Genomic DNA, 20975 nt, shown 5'->3' on the forward strand with positions numbered 1-20975 from the left:
TAGCAAGGAAGTTGCAAAGTACTGGAAGAAGCTAATGATATGCTAATTTTTAGAAACTGTAATTGGTTTAACCCTAAAAGCTTTAAACTGGCTCATTTGATATTGATTTCAAGAAAACTCCTGAAAAATCTTTTGCCTTGCCTTGAGTGGCAAATTAAAATACGGTTGTGTCATGATGTCATTCAAGACTGCTTCCAGATAGAAAAAGTATTCTCCAACTTCATAACTTTTAATAAAGCAAGAAGACATTGTTGACATGATTTACTCTGATTTCTAAGAGGTAACTGAATGGGTCCTCCTGCCCCTTTGACAAAAGAAAAATTATGACAGTACAAAGGCAGCGGTAATGTGAGTTAAAATCGTCCTTGCTCATGGGCCATGGGCGTAAATCAGGTAATGAGGGTGTTGATATAACGTTTCTCCAGGAATCTGTTCTTAGTTAAGTGCTACTTAGTATCTTCAGAGTGAATCACAATAAATCCCAGGTGATGACACAGACATAAATAAATAGGAAAGAGAACTGGTTTCTGATACAGACTTGCCTTGATCTCTTGAGGAGGTGGGTTCATCTGAACAACATGCATTTTACTAATGTGACATGCCAGGGCACACATCCAGGGACAAAAAAAGGAGGTTACACTTGTAAGACGGGGCAGTGCATTCCTGAGGCAATAGATCTGCAAAGGAGGCAGAGGCAATAGCAGGTAATCAATCAAGCATGAGATCCAGTGCAGTGGCATAGCTAAATAGCAATGAAAAAAGGAGGCAGGGGGCAGTACTTCTGATTATTAGCGAGATCACTCTGGGAATACCATCTGTTCGGGTGTCAATGCTTTAACAAAAGAATGTTGACAAGTTAGAGGTGATGAGCCGTGTGAGGTCTGTGCAATTTGCCTTAGCAGAGAGGAAGTTGCAGGTCTGTAATATTAGTCAAGATAATTAAAAAATCACATTTAAAATATTAAATGCTTCAATCTGTCAAAAGGTGGCTATGTAAAATGAGCTGAAGTTTCAAAGATAGAGAATTCCTGTAGCTGCATAAATAAGATTTGCAGGTGCTCTGTGCCTCTCAGAGAATTTCTACTTAGGAGCTTAGACATGAAGCCAGGAACATGAATTTCATTGACTGGTTCTGAAATTCTCATTTGGAATCAGGGAATATCAGCAGCAAGCTGGTTTTGTCTCGCACCTTGAAGCCATGTCTCCCTTCCAACACAGGAAGAATCTCCCTCTGTTCTTCAGCCAAAGGGAAGGCATCTCCTTAAGCATGTGGCCCCCTGCAAGCCATCCTTGCCTTAGTTGTGTGCACCTTTAGCTTCATTAGAGAGAAAAATGTATTTGTTTTCTCAAAAAGCCAAGTGTCAGTTCCAGCAGAGCAATCTGTTTCCTATGCCAGTCTTCCAAGCTAATCTGACTGATGGTATTGCAGACTTTTCTCTCTACTTTGCCCAAGCCTGGAGTATTCATCTGAATATTCCTCACTTTTGGCAAATGATAATTTGACTAGGGATCCCAAGTTAATATCTCTGAGATATACTTCGTCAGGATATTAAATTATTTTTCTTAATGGCAGAATAACAAATAAATGTGTTTCTTCCCCTTCTAGCACTAAGCAACGAGGCAAGGAAAAATGTCAAGTTTTGGCTGTATTTGACACAGAAGTTCAGTACAGTTTTAAAATCTTCCCTTCAGATACATCTACCAGTGTCTATTCAAGGAGCTGTACAGAAATACTGTGGGTACATTGGCATGTTCTCTTGAAATCCTAACACTGCTCTTTGAGGAAAATGCATCACAGAAATATTTCAGGTATCGTGCTGCCCATGAATCATGCATAATGCTCTCGCTCCAGTAACGTTTTCTCTTGAACAGTGTTTTTTCCTACAATCTGGGACCCTATGTGTTTTTCAGAGTTCCTGGTAACAGAGCATCTGCTATTAAAATGGAGTATCTGGCAGCAGAACTAAGTGCTGAGCACTCCCATGCAGCTGGTGCACAGGTGAGCAGTGGCACCTGTGCTGAAGCCATCCGGGCTTGGTGGCAGGACTGTGGGCAGGCAGGAGAGGCTGGTGGCAGGGCTGGAACCATGCCCCAGGGTGAAATGTGTTTTCTCACTCCAAAGGGCAGACAAGCACCAAAGAAAATGGAGAAGTCTCTTACTTGGCTGCTTTTTCACAAGAGTAGGGTCCTGTCAGGGGTTATCATGCATGAGGGAATTAAGCCACATGATGCAAAAGAGGCTGTGGGGTATGCCACCCACTGGGGCCTCTGTCACTACAGTGTCAAATCTGATGCCTGAAGGTCCCTCCCAGTTGAGTCACACTGAGGAAAACCAACAAAAAGGAAGAGAGATTACTAATGAAGCGCTTGAAGGGAAGGAAGAGAATTGCTAATGAAAGAATGAATGTTTAGTGGCAGATCTGTAAAAAGGGAAGAGAAATCTTAGCAGATCAAAAATAAGAAGTGATCCCAGGTTAGATAGCAATTTTAGAGGGTTTTCTTTTCTTCATATTTTCCTTCATAAAATTCCTTTTGGGAGAAAATGGCTTATTTTCATACAGTTTTAAATTTCCTTCAAGAAGCTGTAGGTTTTTCCTAGAACTCCAATTAAAGGAAAGTCATCTCTGCAAAACTTTCAATTTTCAACACACTGAAACCTTTCCTTGTTGAGTGAGGAGCGAGGGAGAACATGGAACAAAGAAAAGCCCAACTGCCTTAAAAGATTCCAGGTGTCAAATGGTATCCACAACATCCACAAAACAACTTTTTATTCCAGGAAATTAAAAAAGAAAATCCTGTTATTTTCCCGTACCTTCTCCTAATTTCCAACAGTAAACCAGTACGACCATGGGATGAACCATTTGCGTAGCATGAATATGACAAAGCTGCAGGGCGAACGATACTGCAGGGACACTCTCCTGAAAAAGGGGCAGGGAGACCAGTGAGGGCAGGGGAAGGCTCATCATCATCCTTGACCACTACTGAGGAGAGAGAAATAGAGTTGTTTAAGAAGGAAGAAAGGTGGGGGCTGTAGTGTGGGAGGAAAGAGCAGTGGGGCTTAAACTTGAAGAAGTCATGGGGGTTGTGTCCTCCCTCCCTCCCTCCCTCCCTCCCTCCCTCCCTCCCTCCCTCCCTCCCTCCCTCCCTCCCTCCCTCCCTAATTAAATTCAAATGCTACTTTGGGTTAGCTGAACCTCACAGTGAGACACTTCTTAATTCTTTTTTGTTTCTGAATAAATATACTTTTCAGAACTGATGTTTTTAAGTTTCCTTCAGATGCAGTGGCTGCTCTCCAATCCCTCCAGGAACTGATGGATGCATACTTAATGTCTACCTGGCTGCTAGCAGCCAAGTAACTGCACTGAACACATTTTCAGTCAGGGAGCTATAGCCAGGATATTACCAGGTAAAGGTGAGCAGTTCAGGCAATCACTGGGAAGACTTGCAAAACTACTGATTCAGCACTGTAATGTTTAGGTAAATGCTACAACAGCTATTTAAAAGAGAAAACCGAGACACTTCTTATGTGTGACTCACTAATCACTGTCTGTGCTGTACAGCCTGGAGTACAAATTCCTTTTGTCATGAAAATGCTTGCTCCTTTGATCCCCACAACATCATTAAACAGTTCTTAAGAGTAAGTAAATCTTTTGGCACATTCTTTGCAAAATAAGCATTTCAGGCTTCAGACGCATGTGGGTGTGTTTGTGATGCTGAGGAGATTGATACTGATACAATTTTTAGCAGCGGGCGCAGACTGTGTGTTGCTTTGCTGAAGGAAAGAGAGAGAGAGGTTTTCTACCTCCTTTTCCAAAGCTATTATGTATAAAATTGAAATGCACATGGTAGCCATGCAGAATTACTGCACAGAGGCTTCCATTGCAAACTGAATCTATTTTGCCTGTCAGTATGATGTCTGTGGATGTAAATTTGCCTATTGACACACGGCATGTGCCCATCAGCATACTTCTCAAAGTATTTTGAATAATTTAATCTTAATTTTCATAATTCAGGTAAAATACATAGATGGTCTTTCTGGAGAGCCTGATGCTGTTAAGGGCATTACCAGCTCTTCCACATGACAAACCAAGGCTACGGACTGGTGGAGATGCTTCTGATTGTGTCCTGTCTCCCTGGGGACCCAGTGCAGGGTGAAGACACATGGAGTTTATGTTGTTTATCAGAGCGTATGTGTATTAGGGTCTGTGGATCACTTTCTCAGCTGTTTTAATACTTGGAAATGGTGTTTTTTTCTGGCCCTATGCACATCAGCCTGGTGCCTGAATCATCTGCCCTGCTTTCCCTTCAGAGCTCTATGGCGAGTAAATTTAAGGGGGGAGCAGAATAGTTATCCATAACAATTTCACTAAAGGTTCTGTGGCATTTATCTAGTAAACTCACAAGGTGTTAGCTAAAATGGGAAGAGCTTATGAGCTTACTGAAAGAATAATGTAAATCTAAACCATTCAAAGAAACACGACTGTTTAGAACTGTAAGAACAACATTCTCATGGCACATAGCACTCTGTGTGAAATAAGTTTGTACCCTTCCAACATGCCATCTGGCAGCAAACATTATATTGGTTTGCATCCCAGCCTGTGATCTTGTTAGAAAAATTAATCATATATACTAAAATGCACTTTTAAAAGACAACATTTTCAGTAATGTTCACTAGAACTAATGGACTTAAAAGTGTTTCCAGTTATCTGTCGGAAAATGTTTTGGTAAACAAGTGTCTGCTCTCAACTGCGATGTGCATATGGGTAAAGGGATTTATGTCTCACTGTTGTTCATGCGCATATGCGCCCCCTGAGTTTTCAGAACATTAAAATCTGCATTTGTGCCTGAGCCACTACAGTGGGAGGAATCAGATTATGGGGTTCGAACTGGTACCCAAAGTATGGGTGGAAGTCCCTGTATGTTTGGGAGAAAATGGCTATTTTAGAAAGTTAGAGACTGATTGCAGCGAGATAAAACCTGTGGAAGTTCATGTGCCCAAAGGCCCCTAGAATTACTTTCTCTCTCTGATTTTGATAGCCTTCAATTTTAGGGAAGATTGATTCCTGTCTGTTTGGTAAGACATCTCTCCAACTTGAAGCACCTTCTTTGCTAGTACTGTCATAATTCAAGAAAAAGGAAGTCTGGTGTGAGTAAGTAGTACCTATCTGTTTTAAATTCTCAGCAAATCAGGCAAAAGTCCTTTACGTAGTTGGATTATGGACAAATGTGTATCTCAACGAAAATAAACAAGACAAAATACATGCTGATAGATCTGTTCTTATTAGAGGGAAATTAGACTGCCTACTGGATGTATAATGAAATGATTAGGTAGAACCTTCTATCTAGCTGTATACATAGGGTTGCAGAGATTTGATTAAGTTATGTGAAAAATAACAATGGAGACTCAGCTTTATGGGAATGAGGATGGGTTAAAATAATGCATGGAGAAATTGCTGTAATTAAAACCACTCTCAACTAGTATCCAGAATCTTTTTTTCTCCTTCCATTAAGAGTACATCTTCAAGTTTGCACTAATGTTCTCTGTGCCTTACCCATGTTTAGGAACTCTTTCATTTGTCGCTCCATGTAAATTTAAATTCAAGCTTCCCAATCAGTATTTTGAAACACTGGAATATTGAGTAAGTATATAATTCTTAGTTTAGACACTGAACATCTGTTGCCATTTGTGTCCAATATGTAATTACAGCAGGGGGAGCTGGACAATCGGAGATTAAAAAGATGCTGCTTAATCTTCCACCACATGTTTCCACTTAAAAAGAATAGCACACTAGAGAAATCTCGTAGTAACTCATGGTATATCTGCTTCTCCTCCTATCCTTGCTCAGCAGATAAGGCTTCATTTGGTTTCTGTCTGAAATTACCATTTCATGTGTCCCATGTGGTAGGGTATGCTCTGAAGGACTCCATTCCTGGTTTTCCCCAATTAAAATATTGTACCTTGTGGTCTTCTTTTCACCTGTGATAATACATAGTATTTATATGGAGTAATTTTTACCAAGAGAGCACCAGCCATTTGGAGAGAATGGGTGCTAGCATCAGCAGAGTTGGGCAGAGCCCACTGAGGTGGGTATTGCAATCCTCAGCTTTCTGGCTGAGCCATGGAGCATGCTGCATGTCCGGCCAGCAAGGAGATCGTGATACGTTTTCCCTTTTTCTCAATATCCAACTGCAGAGTTTCCATCAGGACTACTCAGATGCAGTTATAGGAAAGATAGAAGTAGCAACTGTGGTGCAGTGAAGGCAAGGGTCAGGGAAGGGGCAGAAAGCCAGGGGTTGTGCAGTCATAAGGACAGCACAATATGTTTTGTCTAACTGGAAAGCAATATTGCCAATGTCTTTGCAACTGTATTTACACAAGTGTGTACCTAAGAGCTGATTCCACACGTTGACCTTTAAGAAGGGACTGGAAGGAGAAATTGGGTGCTATATGGAGCAAGAGATGATATTCCAGAAGCAGGCAATGGGAGAGGGAAATGCCACAGTGGTGTTTGCCTCAGGAGCTTTCTCTGCCAGTGACTTTTCACCAAAGTGTGAAAATGCATGTTGGGCACAACTGGAGCACACTTGTGGAATTTGGCCCATGTATATCCTGTCAGAGAAGCTGCTAACAGATCATCTGTGCTAGCTCAATGGAGTTTGGAGTGATTTCTGGGTATTTGGGTATGCACCAAAATACTGCCACAGCTCACACACAGGAGGGAGCCACGCTGCCAGGATATTCAGCTCCTTCAGAGGAAGGAAGGAGGAGGGACTATGATTTTACATCACTTCAGAAGATGTGGAGACACATTAAAGGAGTCCCTCTTTAGACAACCTGCATGTCTTGATTTTTCTAGACAGGGTGTCTTCCCCACATGGACTGGCTGTGGGTAGGCTGTCAGTGTGTGTCCTTCCCACGGTGGCTACATCAGATGGTGTGAGTATGGCCTCAGCAGCTGAATAAAGAAGTTATGTCTGTTCATTAACTGGAAGAACTTTACATCCCCTGGAAGTCTTTGAAAAATGACAGTACAAAGTTGTATGAGATTGACAAAACAGTTCCTGTATTTCAGTGAAAAATGTTTCACTTATTTTGTACTTGAGAGGGGAAAACAATTTTACTGCTGGTAGTAATAACAATGCACAATGAGATGTGCCCAATATATACACAAAACTATTCCAAAATAATACATTTTTCATATTTGTGCTGTTAGTTTCTGTACTTTTCCCAGTACACCCTTCTAGTCTTTTATTAAAACTCCAAAAATTTGTTTTGTTTTGTTTTGTTTTGTCTTGTTTTGTTTTGTTTTACTTTGTTTTGTTTTGTTTTACTTTGTTTTGTTTTGTTTTATTTTGTTTTGTTTTGTTTTGTTTTGTTTTGTTTTTAACAGCTAATGTACTGAAACTTTAATCTCCTCTAATTTTCTTTAGGACAAAACTGCAAAGATTTGTAAAAGGTAATTTATTTATTTAGTTAGTTTTTTCTGAAGACAATTAATTTACGACTGCATGCTACCTTGAGAGGATTCTGATTTTCCTACGAATAGGCTTTGGGTCTCTGAAGGATTTATTGAGAGAAATTTACTGAGACATTGGATTTCAAAATGTCACAAGTATTATGTTCAGCACTTAATATTATGACATGGTAGGGTGGTCTATCAGACTTACACTCTTAAAAAGTGTTTTGTTCCAACAACAGGTTCTTTTAGCTGCACAGGGACAATTAACAAAGAACTACTGACCTGTTTAATTTGAAATATAAACAAGCACATTTATACCCTAAACATCCTCGTAACTGCTTTTGATGTGAAACTAATGACACTGATGTAGATGAAGAGGTGCACAATGCTGGGTATTCAAAGATGATTGCAAGTCATGCTTCCCCTTTCCAGTCTAACTGCATTTTACGTCTTCTCCTAGTGCATCTGTAATCCTGGAAAAAGGCAAATTAAGATAGAAGACCTGGACCCAGTGTCAAGGCTTGATGAAAGCAATTGGAAGCAGTCCCCTTGACTTCGGTGTGATCTGCAGCCGTCCCTGCCAGCTTTGTAAGCCCTCCCATGTCTGCACCCTCTCTGTGGCTCCCTGAGGATGGGCACCTTTGTTTAGAGACCTCCCAGCTCTGCAGCTGCTCGCAGTACTATCTCAAATGGTAAAATGAGCAATGGAGACTAAGCTCCATCTGCAACAAACGTGAGATGGAACAAGTGTGATAAGTAACTTCACGGTAAGGACAAAGACAGGACCTCCCACAGGCCTTGCCTGTGTGCACTGTTTGACCTGTGGGTTGTAAAGCCTCTGTCTTATCCTTTTTCTTCCCCAGCTTTCATGGCAGCAATGGGCCACTGCCTGCTTGGCACATGGAGACTTTTCCTGTCCCTTCCCTCCTTCTCCAGGCATGGATGTAGTCTTTTCCTTAGCACAGAGGACCTACACAACCACCTCCAACATTGCCTTGCCCCTGAGCAGTCCCCTTATAAAGCTTCAGGGGGCTGAAGTGGAAAAATAATAGTGTATGTGCGGTTCAGATATGTGATTTACTGCTTTAGTGAGGGGCACATCAGGAAAGCTGCTCCACGTTAACTAGATGCTCTGCTTCCTCCATCTGAAGTAGAAACACCAATCCGTTTGAAAACATGAACTCAAGGCCCTGGCCAGATAGGCTTATGCCTGTGGAACAATTCTTGCTTGAATCAGTTTGCTGGTTCCAATAAGATGTTATGTGGAGCAGCAAAATGCAGTCACTGAACTCAAAGATGACAGATTATTTACAGAAAATGTGTGGGTGTGTGGATGTGTGTGTCTGTCTGCAGTTTTTGTGCTGCCTAAATGCCAGTGGCCATTTAGTATCATTCCACTACATTTGTAAACTTTGCAGAGCTTTTAAACCATCCACAGGAAGAGGTGGGAAGGTTTAAGAGACAGCACACTCATTACCTGCGCAGTTCTCCATGTGGCTGGCAAAGCTCATTCTCAGACAAATGTTAAATTTGCATCCACCATCAATACTGAAAAAAAATATTCTTTTATTGCAACATTATTGTTTTCATGTTTTTCTGGTTATTCACTTTTGGACTCCTTTTTTCTTTCTAGGATCTGTTTTTCCCCAAAATCTCCAACCCACCTAAATTCCAAAGAACTTTTATTGCCTCAAAAATATTTCAGGAGTTTTTCTGGTAAGTTTACATTTTTTTAAGGGTTGTATAATACGTTTTTCCATCTTCTACAGTGTCCTTGGAAAACTATGTGAGAAGAAACATACTTAGCACAGTAGAATTTAATTATGCATTAAAGTACTTCAGAATCCATGGTAATATGTGGACCAGAATAAAGGTACAACTATCTTTGAAAAGTTTCGATGAATTTTGCCAGGATGTGTTTCTTAAAGTAGCCTGTGCTACTCCTTTATTTTGAGTAAGCATGAAGTCTTTTTTGATGTGAATTCTTGAATCATCTTAACTCTCTCTCTATAAAAAAATGATAGCATCTAAACGATATGATTTCATGCATTTGCCTCAAAACTCTGAAGCAAATGTGACTGAAATACACATATGTACTTATAGAACAACAGGCATTATTGTAGCTTGATTGCATTTTCTTCTTCCCCTTACTTTAAAGACCTGCTTCTTTTGGTCATTTGTGATTTTTTATTTTAGTGATTGTAATTTGTATTACAGAATCATTTACTGTCAGTAACAGATATGTAGGTACTCATATCCTTTTGATAATTACAAGTTGAAGAAGTCCTTCCAATGGAAGATCAGAAGGAAAAATCAAGTCTGCCTTCTGTCAACACATTAGAAATTAAGTTCTAGTTTTCTATCAATTCATCTGCCCTCACTAGGTGATGGCCTGAGTTCAGTTTATTTAATATTGTGCAGAGAGTTTGTGGCCAAAGCTAGGCTGGGACCCAGAGTTTCGGCTTTCTGTGCTCCCCACAACCCAAGATTGTCCTATGGAGGGGTCTAAAGATCATATAGGTGTGCTATTTCACAAATGGGGCAGGCTATTTCAACAGGGAAATGTGCTTTATTTTTATGATGATATGGACCTGGTTTCATAAGTGTGGAATGTATTGTCTGCCCTTCTTTCCTGCTAAACACACTTTTATAAAACGATTGCAAATTCTTCCAGAATGTTTATAGTGACAACTGCGGGAAGTCTCCAGCTCTGCAAAAAAATGATTGATGGTCAGTGGTGAACACCTGCATATTGCATCCCTGTTGAAATGCATTCATTTAACCTCAGGGGCATTCATTTAATCTAAACTTCATTTTGCAAACTTGAGCACACTGCTCAAGTTGAAAGGAAGTAGGTTTTTTTGACAGTATCCATTTATGGATAATAGTGTATAACATGGAATATGTATTACTAAACCTGTCTCAAAGTAGAAAGATCTGGGAATTTGCTGAAGATGAGATATACTTCCAAAGTCCTGTTCCTTAAAATGCAGGTAAATATAGCCGAGCTCTTCCCTCACAGGCATCACTTAATTTGTTCTCTCTCAGTGAAAGCCATTTAATATTTCAGAGCTACAGAAACTGCAACTTGGATCTCTTTGGAGAAGAGAATTTTATCTTCTGTCTCATTAGCTTCCTTCTAAGTTCATATTTTTTCCTGTGCCAGGCAATGCCTGCAAAACTTCCAATCTCAGAAACTCCTTAAAACTTTTACAGTTCCATAGCTAGTTTAGTGTGTTTTTCCACTGACTCCACCAGGCTCTGCATCAGGCCAGTAATGGCTGTTTGTCAGTGTATCCATGAGTTATACTGACCTGTATCATGCCAAATTTCATCAGTGTGTTTGCAGTTCCTAAAATCTTTGGCACAGTGAGCATGTTACATAGTTGGCACTGCTCAGAAATTACACAGATTTGTAGTGCTAGGCAAATAATAATACTATTTTCTATCTGCTAATGGAAGACATGAAGTTCTTTTAATTAATCTCTATGCTGCTGTTCTGATGGGGACATTCATCTCCTCCCTGCCCCTCCCTTCCCCTCCTCCACCTCCCCCCCCAAATGGATTTTCTGACATTTCTGTGACCTCTTAGAGAAAGAATTAGGTGCACAGTTACCAAGCAACAGAAAGTCAGGCAACACACTTTCAAAGCCCACTAATTGCCCATAATGGTAAGAGCAGCATCCATGTTCACAAAAGCTTCATATACTTGATACTTATTTTGCTGTGGGAACTCATTTACCTTTTATTATCAGTGTGGTGTTAAGCTGTAACCACCAAAGGAGGAGATGGAAATCTGAAGGGTCTGCGAGACTTGGTGCTGCTCTGCATATAGAGGGCCATAAGGAAAAATTGTCATTTTCACAATTCATGCCTCACGTTTCATTTATCTAGAATATTTTAAGTGCTTAACTCGCAAGAGAGAAGGCACATTCATCTCTACAATATTAAAACCAAAGTGAATGCGAAAAAATAACTTACAAAGTCTTTCAAAGATCTAAATGAGAGACCAAAGAAAGACTTTAAAGCACAATATATTCTGACAACTTATCCTCTAAGGTTTTAAAATGACATATTTCATGAGTGACACAATGAAATCTCTATGGGAGTGGGGGAGAAATACATTAATACATGTTTGAGAATTTGAAGGATTTCTTCTTTTTCCTCCATCTTGTACCTGACTGCATGTGAAGAGCCAAACTGTTCCCTCCTCGCACAGCATATCAGGGACAGTGTGTGCCACCCCTTCCTGAAGCTTCTCCATTGTCCTAAAAGGCTGTAGCAATCTCCATCTGCTCTTCACAACCCACTTTCCTCAGGGGGATTTAGGAAGTGTTTTGCTTCAGGCACTGCATGGCTCCTCATGGAGACAATCATGAAGGGACAGTCCCAGTCTTTGGCACTGGGCCTTTTGGTTTCACCTTGTTTTCTGCAGAAGATGGCACTGGCCACGGGCTGGGACAAGTGATGGTCACTGGCTCCACTCTCCCACCACTTTGCCTTGGGAAGACCTTTCAATCCGAATGGGAGAGGTGGTGTGTCTGTGTTCTGGATATCAGTGATCTGCTTTTCCCACTTCACCAAGACCTTGCTTCAGTGTTCAAAAAGGGCTTCTCAGTATTACTGTATGTACTTTATTTTCAAGCATACAGATGTGTTTCTTTAGAAACAAATAAATCTCTAGAGCTTCCTTCTCATGTCACTTACACTGGGGTTACTGCCGGTGATGTTAGTAGACATTATATTGGCATAAGTGAAGACAGGGACCAGAAGCCAAGTTTTTTGGCCCTAGAACCAAAGCAAAGCAAACTCTAAACTTGGTGTGACATTCTGAGCAAGAAAGCACCTTGCACATGAGCTTTTCCTCCAATATTTTTTTTTTCTCCCTCCTTTTGGCTGTGCTTCTGTCTTCTAGCCAGAAATGAGGTTTAATGGAGTGGTATCATACAGTGGAGGTGAAATGGCCAAGGGCTCAGTCATGCACTCTGTCAAATGCTACAGCTCCAGTCCAGCAAAGCCCTTAGGCATCTGACTGCTTTCAGAGAGTCTCACAAAATGATACTATACTTCAAACTGAGCCATGAATTGCCAAGAAACATGCACACAGGGTAGGTGGGTACTCAGTAATTTGAATTTATAGGGAAAAAAACAGAAGCTGAGGTTAAAGTATCTACATGTACATAGACCTTTGAGATACGTTTTTTGTATTTAAGAACTTTTTTCTTCAATGACTGTGTAATTACCATAATTTCCAGTGGAGTTGCTTCAAAATTACTACATAGTTTATTGTATCTGTCTAATTAAATTGTCTCACAACTGTATGTAGAATGTACCATCATTTACAATTTGGAAAGCATTTCTTTGGAACCATATTCTGACAATCCAAGAATATTTCTGCTATGTTTTCAATTCTAAGAGTAGGTATTGTTTGGAGACATGCAGTCTGGAAGCATGAGAGGAAAGGGAGAATTATTGTGTTTGCCTAGTGCCTAAAATGAAGCTATTTTTCCTGTGTTTGGTTAACCTATTTTTAATAGGAATTGATCATACTGTGAATTAGAACTTCCATTAGGAACTGCATGCTAGAAAAGCACAAGTAGTCCTGGCTGAATTTAGATTTTCATTGCTGCAGGGTGCCTGAGAGCATATTTATGCTGACTCTTGCAGTTAATGTGGAAATTTAAGTGGTATCCTCTTACAGTTATACTAACCCCTTAAATCTTGTCCACCTTCCTATTATCATAAATTCAAATATTAACAGTGTAATCAGCACTACTGCTGGTAGAAACATCAAGACATAAATATCAAGATTCCTGTGTATGATCCAGGTTTACTATTGGGAATAAGATGGGAAAAGCAAAATTGTAGTGGAAGACTGTAGAAAGGTTCCCATCCTAATGTATGTTTTATTTTTCCCTATTATTACAAGAGTTTACTTCTAGAACATCATTACTGTACTTTGTGTAATATACTGCTATCACCAGTAGTTGTCTTGGCCTTTTGATAGCAGAAAGCTATACAAATTTATCTAGAAGTGAGAAACCTTTGTAGGCAATTTGGTTTAAAAAAAGAAAGGATCATGTCCATGTGCATTTCTTCCAATACACTAATGAAGGCTTAAGCAAATTCCTGATGATAAATTTGCTATTGACTTCAATGAGGGCAGTGAGAGAAAAATACAATATGTAGGTACCCTCATGATATAGGTACCCTCTGGAGAAACAAGCAGTGGTGTTCAGAGTAATTGTGCGTAGTTCTGTTTTTTTGTTGGTGTAAAGATGCAGATCAGAAAATGAGGGTTTTCTATTGCAAGTGAAGGGAAGATCAAGAATGCAATTTTCATTGCTCATTCTTCTCAATCCAAAGGACACACATATCCATATGTGTACCGATATGTGTTCACTCCAAACTACACATGTGAAGGCTTTGTAAGTTTAAACCACTACTTTTTCTCTTTCTCTAAGCATGCTACAAGGAGTAAGTCCTATATATGTTTACTTCTGATTTACTTTTTTTCAGTGATTATCATTATACTGCACAGCAGAATATTAACCATCTGCCATTAGTTTTCTTTACTGTTATTCCAGCTTTGATAAATTATCGGAAAGATTTTCATTTGAAATTTTAATCACTATCAACTCATGTCCCTGGACATTCTTATGTAGGTTACTTATGCCTGACACTGAAATGAGCAGTGTTGCAACCAGGTCGTAATTGAAGAGTTGTACCTGTACACCACTTACATACAAGAAACTTCATCAGTCAAGTCCCTTATAAACATGCCAGAGGAAGTGATCTCTAGGGAGAAGTTCCCTTTGCTGGTGCATGTGAGGGAAACAAAAAGTACATCATTTGGCAAGGTGCAAGTTCCTCCATACTGAAATGCCTCACAAAGCAGGGGGCCATGTGCTCCCAGAGTGCTTGGCAAATTAGCTAGGTCTGTATGCAAAACTTTCCAGGGACTGAAAATTAGTTGAGGAAAACCGAGAACCCTTTTAGATCCCTCATATCATAACATACATTGACCTTCTGAAAGTTCAAAAAAAGTCTCTTTATAGTGTAAAGAGGGTGGGAAACCCTAACTTCTAGGCCCCTCCTCCATTTTCTTCAGCTAGTTATCTGCAAAGTTAAACAATTCCTTTTCAGGAGGGAGTAGTGGTTCACTATGTCCTCATATTATTTTCAAAAAGTGTGCCAGCCCCACAACTCCTTTGCAGCAGAAACCCATCTGGGAAGCTTTCTAGCTCTGTCTCCTACCTCAAAGACCTTCAGCTCTGACCTGGAGACTCCATTTTTTCTGTATTCAGGGGGGATGATCTAGAGCTGTCTGTAGAGTATAATATGAAAGTATCGTCATTAGCAAATTCCCATCCCCTGTTCTTTCTACTGATAACACTTCTGGGTTCTGGACTAGCAGCTCTCAGCATCTCACCCTCTGCAGTCTTCTTCTCTAGCTCTCAAAAATAGAAAATTGCTCTGAGATTTTTTTCTGGAAGTCAGTATGAGTTTGCAAAAATGACTGCTGGAGAGGATCGCAACTGAATAGCCAAGGAAAACAATTTCAAAACTGTTGTGGAGTGTAACTATAACTGTGTTTCATTTATTTCATAAATGCCATGCAATATTACAGGCACAGATTAGTCAGTAAAGTCAGATGTAGGTGCTGGCTGGGGCTTCTGGTACTTGTTTGTTATGTAAATGGCAAACGGCAGCAGTAACTCACTCCTAAAGGTAATGGCAACATATATCTGCCTCCTTGTTTTGTGTGCTCAGCCTACTTCTCAGAGTTGCCTGCACCTTGGAGCTAGTGTCAGTGGAAGACATCCTGGTTCCAGCCATGCATATGTAATATTAAAAAGCCAGGAAGCTGTAGATGGCATCTCCGTCTTCACTGTCAGACCCTTCTGAATACAGTAAGTACCATTTCACAGCAAGGAAGGGCCTTGTTATCTAGCTTGAAGTTTGGCAGTGATACAGCTGCGACTGATTTCTGCTTGATCTTCATCTGTTTGAATCAGAAATTGTTCACACTTTTAGCTCTCTGAATGCTGGATCCTGCCACAGATCATCCTGTATCTGGTCCTAATTCTTGGGGGCACAGCTCATGTGAGTAACTTCTGTGCCTGGCTCATACAGACCCACTCTTGGAGGTGTGCTCTTGGGCAAGGGGGTTTGAACACTGGTTCAGAGAGGCTGAGACAGCAGGGGACTGGCTGTGGTCCTCACAGCTGTTTCAGTAACTTCTTAAGTGTGCAGATCTGAGGTTGTCTCTGGAGCTGGTCGTTGTTAGTCTTGTCAGGCCAGGATGGCTCTGCAGAGCTGAGATGTGTGCTAAGCATAGTGCTGGGCTCTGGGAGGCTTTGTGGAGTTGTCTGGTCCGTTCCTCTGGAAGGGGGATCTTTAATGTGAACTCATGCTTCTTTTGGTTTTGATCACTCCGGGTGTCTCCATTTCTGGTGGGGATATAGGTACTGTAGTGATGAAGGAAAGACTGGCCTTTAAAAGTTAACTGACACTATTTCGTGGAAACATTTTTGTTTTAAAAAATGAAAACTGACTCATGAGCCAGGATGAACGAATGTGGAAGGGAAGATTTTTGTCTTGGAGAGCATCTTTCTATGAAATCTCCATGCCCAAAGTATTTTCAGTTTTGGCAGCCAAGATGTTGGCTCTTCAGACCCCAGTCCCCTGGAACAGAAATAAAATGGGGGAAAAAATCTCAGATTGAGAAGCCTTTATTTTCTCTTCTGATCTTCCCCTACTTAGACAGATGTGTCTCTGTTTGGCTTTTTCTTTTCTTTCTATTTTTTTTTTCTGAAAAACTCTACATGAAAAGAGTTAAGGAACCAGATTTTTGACTTTGACTTGATTTGTCCTCACTGTCATGGAGAAGCTTTTACGTTCTCACCTCAAATCCTCACCAGTCATCCATGTGTATTTCCTGCACGGGCTCAGCATTCCTGTCTGTGAAATGGATTTGCAGGGCATTTGCTGCAGGCATTTGCTTCAAGCCTTGCAGGTCAGTTCCTCACACACAGTTTCCAAGTTCACCTGGGAAGCGGAGTGGCTGGCCCTGAGAGCAGGGCTGGTTGATCCTTTTTCACTATATTATTTTTTCTGAGGCAAGCTGTTCCATACCTTCATGAGTAATAGCTTGCTGTTCCACAGAGGTGACCTTCAATGCCGGCTAAGCTCAGGGAGGCCGTTTTTGTCCACAAGCTCTCAGAGAGTGCAAGCTGTCACAGGGTGACCAGGTTGCAAACTCCTGGATGTTACAAATTAGTTTTTAGCACTTCAGACAGACTCTTCGGGTTTTACTCAGCTGTTATTTCTATCTCTGAGGTTTTTCTGGAATACTTTGCCAACAGAAAGAAAGATCCTCTAATAACCTTATCTTCTGGAAGTCCCTTTAAATAAAAGGCTGGCTGTGAAAGTATAATTTTTGATGTATACAAGTTCATTTTCTGGATCTTCTTTTACAGATTTGATATATCTTACTGTTTGTTTACTCATGAATGAAAATAAGGCCAAATCTGATCCTTTTCAGAAGCATTATGAGTTTCTTTTTCAGGGTCACAATGACCTGGCCTGCAAATGTTCAGACTGATGGAAACTGAGAACATCTTGTAGAAAAGAGGTTCTGCAGCAGCTCTTTTTCCCAAAGGAAGGGGTATGGTTTATTATGTTCTGTACTGTAATATAGTAATGGATGGCTGTACTGGCTTAGGTCCGACTCTAGGTGCCTCTTTAACAGGTACATAGATTGTCCTGTTTCCCCCTCACATTTATGCACCTCAGTGGGAAAGGGAATGGAGTTCCATGATCTCAGATGAACATCCTGATAATGTCTACCATCCTGCCTGAATTAACAACTTTCTCATTAAAAAATGCAAGTGGCATTTTCCTACTCATCTCCATCCTACTTTTTCCATGTTTATATTAGTCTACACCCACCCTTACTTGTGATATCTCTGTTCCACACTATTTGACTATCTATCATGCAAAGCTAAAGTTGGTTCCACAATATTGTGCCGTCTTTGCTAAGGTATTACTGGTGGTAAGGCATTAGTTTGATCCAGCTCCTGATGAGCCATTTCATGCTAACCAATAAAGATATATAATGTTTACTCATTCTTGTTTTCCTCACAATGGAGGTGGTTAGTACACTGCCACACTTTGCAGTGGATAAGAGAATACAGGATACTGTTGGAACAGGGGCAGACATGGTCTTTGTCAGCAAACTCCAAACCTTCCCACAGTCCAGTGCGAGCACATCTTTTACATCAAAGGAGTCTCAGAGTTGGAAAAGTCTGACTAAATGCAGCTCTTGCAACCTGCTTTCACCATAGTGTGTGCTTAGTCTTCTCATCCTGTACAGAGAAAGCTTATAGATCAGAAGATCAGAGTACGTGATTGCATAAGAAAAGCTATGCATGAATAAGGAGCTAGACAGATTTATAGGTTCATAGGTCCTTTTTGTTCTCTTTTTTTTTTTTTTTTTTTTTTTTTTTAAGTGTTTGTCTGAGCAATGCAATTTTTAAATGTAATTCTTTAAAAAGAATTCTGAAAGATTGAAATCGAATCATATGAAACCTTACTGAGTCCTCTGTACCAGTATCCATTCAGATTCCCAGTTCAGGTCTCAACCACATGAGCCCCATGAATATCAGGGAGTAGTAACTGTCTTTTCTTCTATCTCTTATCTGTAAGAAAATACTGGAAGAGAGATGTTGCTAAGGGGATCATATACTGTTTGCTAGCTACAAATGCTTGAAGAATATTTCATAGATATTATTTCTGACCTTGGGGAGTGTGGTCACTTAGATAGGGATGTCACTGATAAGCACATAAACTTCTTACATTCAGGTGGAAAGACTGTATGAGTCATTAGTAGAGACTTGAGTCTGACACCTTACAGCTGAAGTCATAATTTCACATCTGCAGGGAGTGAAATATACAACTGGCAAATGATCCCATCTCTAAAATGGGTAAAAGATTATATTGCCCTACTCCCCTCATGAAGAATGAGGATTGAAGCATAGTCTTTGACTGGAAATCACTTACAAGGCAAGTAACAAGAATTCCCCATGTTTGTCTGGAATTTCTAGTCAGTAGTACCACCTTCTTCGAAGTGGGCCAATATATCTGTATGCCCTGTATACTGACATGGCATACTGAACCTTTCATCAGAGGCTACCATACCTTCAGACAGCTTTGCGACCCCGCTGCTGCTGTATAACCTATATACTTCATTGCGATGTTTGGAGAGCATTGCCATGTCTTTTTCTCATTTTAGGCATGTGCATGAACTGTGAGATTTTCCAGGAGGCTGAGTGCATGACACAACCTAAGACATGCATGTACACTGTGTCTATCCAGGCTATCCCAGACTAGCAGAGGGATAGATAGTCCATGTCCCATTATTGACTGCACAGAAAGATCTGTGGAGCAAATACATGTGCTCCACAAAGCTGATGTTTGCCAGGCTTTTAAGAGTAAAAGTCCATGGAACTTAGCCATGCACACGCAAATGAAAGTGTGGATGCTTCTAGACTAGCCTGGAAGTGTTAGATGGTATCAGTGGCAGGCATCCCCTCAGCTTTGGTGCTGTATCCAAGGCAGCCTAGTCTGGGCATGAGATTCCTCCTCCTTGACAAGAGCAAATATCTACTTCTTGTGCTATACTATAGATATGATAAGTATCTGACAGTGCAATAGTCACTTGTTCCTATTCTACATAAATGTATGCTAGTTTTTGGTCTCTATAATAGTTTCTTGGATGAGCATAGACTAACAACAAGTGAACTAACAGTGATTATGGAAACAGAAATTCAAGGCGATGTGAAAGAATTCAAAGTAATGCAATTCAAAGGTGTATGTATGAGAAAGAAACCAGTCTGTGAGATCTGTGAACAAACAGGGTGCAGGTGCTGCACAGACTCCTGTCTCATCCACTGGCATGACTTGAGATGTGTGGCATGTGGTCCAGTGCTTTAAAGGTCTAACGAAATCTCCTGCTGTACCACATAATAAACAAGAGAGGTGTTGACTGACTGTGTGCTGATTGCAGTTTATGAAATGAACAGCAGGTGGGAGAGAAGCAATATGCATCCTCTGGTAGACCTCCAGCTAACAATGCTACATCTGAAAATATGTAGCATGCCAGTACTGAAATCAAACCTTTTATTCTGCACTACTTGGAAACAGGGAGAGGTAAGAAGGAGCAGAGTGGTGGTGTAGAGGAAGGGGGAATGTGAAATAATGAGATTTGTGTATGAAATGATTTTGTTTTTTGATCTCTTTGGTCATTCTTTTCCCATTTCATACTCATATTTCTCTGTTGCCTGATAATTTCATCATTCGTCAGCCTTTCCCAAGCAGTCTGCCTCCAGATGATATCTGCCTACCTTGGTGGCAGGCACCTCCCTGACTATTCATCTGTCTCTTGCCTCCTGCCTTTATGTTTTGTCAATCTGTTTATTTCAAATCAGTTTCTCTGTGCCCCATCTTGCTCCTGTCCTTATGCCTATCCATCTATCTCCATTAAAATCTAAATATTGATTATCAATAAAAATAACACAGTCTGTTTGGGGAGGAGGTCATTTGTGTGATGCTTTATGGCTGACTGTTGATTTGTGGTCAAACTCAATGGTCATAAAAGGGCTGTGAATCAGGCAAATGACATAAAATGCACACATCAGCAATTAAAATCAGCTGTATTATCTGGGCACCCAGCAGGGCTGCCTAGTTAAGGCCCTGCCAATGTTTGGATTATTACAACTCTTTACAAGAATTCATGCTGTTCCTCTCTCCTCACCCCCACATCTGATATTTGACCCTTCCTCTCCTTCTGTGTGGCTTAGCTGCTTACCCTATGTTTTGGTTCTCCCCTTCAAGATATAGCTTCCTCAATCTTTCTTTCCCTCCCTCTGAGTCATTGCAATGCAATACAAAATTGTCTCTCTCCTCCCTAAACATAGACTGCATTTGTCCACTTCAGGATTCCTGCCAGCAGTATTTTTCTACCTGCCGTGTCCGTTTCAAACGCCTTGTCCTAGTGAACCCCCACCTGTCTCTATCTCTGTCCTTTCATTTCATAACCCCTCCCTCGCTTCCCCTCCTTGCAGAAGGCGGCATTCATCACCTGAGCACTGCAGGCTGCCTGCAGCGGGTGGGAGGACCCCAGGATTTGTGCGGAGCTTATGGACTGCAGCAGCACTTTGCAGGAGCACCACCGGGTCTGCCTGCCTGCAGCTGCTTGCAGAGAGGCTGCATGGAGATGGTGTCTTTCTCTATCACCTTCACGGTCACTGCACGTCCTGCATCCCTCCTTTCAGCATGCCTCATGTTTCTCCCCTCTGTATTTGGCTCCCTCCCACGGGCTCTTCTCCCATACCCTTTTAGTCCCTCTGGCTATTGAGCTCCACCACGGAAATATTCCTTGAAGCACACGTGTAATCCACTGTGGGGCTGTCCTCTCCCTGCCCCAACATATTTTTTGGAGCCAGTGTGGCA

This window comes from Tyto alba, unplaced genomic scaffold (genome assembly GCF_018691265.1).
Source record: "Tyto alba isolate M040663 unplaced genomic scaffold, T.alba_DEE_v4.0 Super-Scaffold_14, whole genome shotgun sequence".
NCBI lineage: Eukaryota > Metazoa > Chordata > Aves > Strigiformes > Tytonidae > Tyto > Tyto alba.